We start from the raw sequence: 2,264 nt of genomic DNA, 5'->3' as shown, positions 1-2,264 counted from the left end.
ACACACACACACACACACACACACACACACACACGCACGGCTGTTTGGTTGAAGCTTCCCCTCTGGTCTCAGCCCTCCTCTGCCTCACTCCCTGCCTCAGACGCCAAGGCCCATGAGTAATGGGATGGGTCAGTGGAGAGCAGGCCTCATTCCTTGCTCTCGGATTCTCTCAAGGAAGAAGAGCTCAGCCTTGCTTTGTCCAAGAGGCCAAAGCGGAGCAAGGTTGCCATTGTCTGGGTGAGGAAAAATGAGGCGGAGGAGGAAGATGATGAGGACAAGGTGGACGAGGCAGAAGGGGCCTCTAAGTCTTTAGGACCTTCTAGGACGATGCAGAGGCCACGCCTCTCCTCAAAGATCCGCCAACTGAAGCATGACGAACACTTGAGGATTTTGGAAAGCAGCCTGAGCTCGTCCACCAACGAGGCGAAGTTGCCTTACTGGAGTCTGGCTATGATTTGCGAATATTTATGTAGTTGCTGCCACAGGAGGCAGAAGTCAGTGGAGGAAATCAAAGCAGAGGGCTCCAGAGAAATGAGAAACTCCGGTGAGACTAGCTCGGTCTCAAGTTCAAGCTTGATTGGTGGCTGATGGCTCAGCGCTCAAAGATCTCCTCAGGAACTCCAAGGAGAGGTTTGGGCAGAAACCGGGAGAAATGAGAGCATAATCCTTCAGCTTGTTGTAAATAAAGCAAATTTTATTTTTGTGGATAGCATGTATGACCCTGACGATTCCAGGTTTTTATCTTCCTTAATTTTTTTCTTTTTCTTTTTTTGGTAGATATATATATCCACTTTCTTCCTCTCCCTTCCTCTTCCTCTCTGTGAATGTCTCCTCCTTTTCTATCTCTGTATAAAGTTCTGCCTCTAAGAAATGGGGCTAGTGTGTGGATGGGTGAGACATCCAGAAGCATGAGAGGACTTTTTAAACCCTTGAGGCCTGCACCTCCAAGAAGGTAAAAGACAACATGAAGAGTGAGGGTCTTGAGATAACCAGCCGGAGAAGCTTCGAGGCCTCTCTCTCCAGAGGGCTCTCATTTTCTTCCTAATAACTCTCAGCTCTAAAACAAAGCTCTGGAGCTTCTAGTTGTAGCAAACAATAAGAAGGCAAGAAAAACAGTTTTGACCAAAGTGAACTTACAGCCTTGGAAACCCTACGGGTTTGCTATGAGTCGAAATCACCTCGATGGCAGTGGGTTTGATTTTTTTGGGTTTTTCTGAGTTGTCTTCCCTCATTAACCTAAACTCACTGCCCTTAAGTTTCCTGTCTAATCTTTTGAGTTGCTGTTGTCAAATTGAGTCCATATAGATAGTTCTTAAAAGAGTACAATGCTCAAGGCAGGCTTTTTTTTAATTAGTTAAGCTAAACTGTTGTTTGGTTTTAAGATGACTTCAGGGGATATTTTTGGTTTAAAGTTTAAAGATTATCTCAGGGCAATAGTTTCAGGGGTTCATCCACCCTCCATGGCTCCAGAAAGTCCAGAGTCCATGAGAATTTGAAAATACGTTCTGCATTTTCTCCCTTTTGATCAGGATTGTTCTATGGAATCTTGGATCAAAATGTTCAGTAATGGTAGCTGGGCACCATCCAGTTAGTTCTTCTGGTTTCATGGCAAAGGAGGCAGTTGTTCATGGAAGCAATTAGCCACACATTCCATATTCTCCCCCTGTTCCCAACTCTCTTTCTTTCTCTGTTGCTCCAGGTGAATAGAGACTAATTGTTGTGCCTTGGATGGCTGCTTGCAAGCTTTTAAGACCCCAGGCACCATGCAATGAACTAGGAGGTAGAACAGAAGCACTAAACACGTTATTAGGCCAATTAACTAGAATGTCCCGTTAAATCATGACCCTAAACCTCCACACCAAGGAACCAAATCCCATGACGTGTTTGAGTGAACATAAGCAGACTCAGCAGCTAGTCATGTTTTTTCTTTGTAGTTGTTGTAAATATATCTATCACATATCTTTTGCCAATTGAACTTTTTACAGATGTACAACTTACTGACCGCAATTACAATAATCGGCTGTTGCAATCTTACCCTTAATCAATGCAATTTTCCATCACCCTTAGCTCCCTTTTCCCCCTCCCTCTTGCCCCTGGTAAGCACTAATAAACTTTGGTCTCTATACATTTGCCTTTTCTTGTCTTTTTGTAGAAGTGAGTTCATACAGTATTTGCTCTTTTGTGACTGGCTTATTTCGCCCAGCATAATGTTTTCAAGCTCCATCTATACTGTATGTAGCACATGTTAAGACTTCATTTCTCCT

The sequence above is a fragment of the Trichechus manatus genome, unplaced genomic scaffold (assembly GCF_000243295.1).
Source record: "Trichechus manatus latirostris isolate Lorelei unplaced genomic scaffold, TriManLat1.0 scaffold00213, whole genome shotgun sequence".
Classification (NCBI taxonomy): Eukaryota; Metazoa; Chordata; class Mammalia; order Sirenia; family Trichechidae; genus Trichechus; species Trichechus manatus.
Note: the sequence above shows the minus strand (reverse complement) of the source record.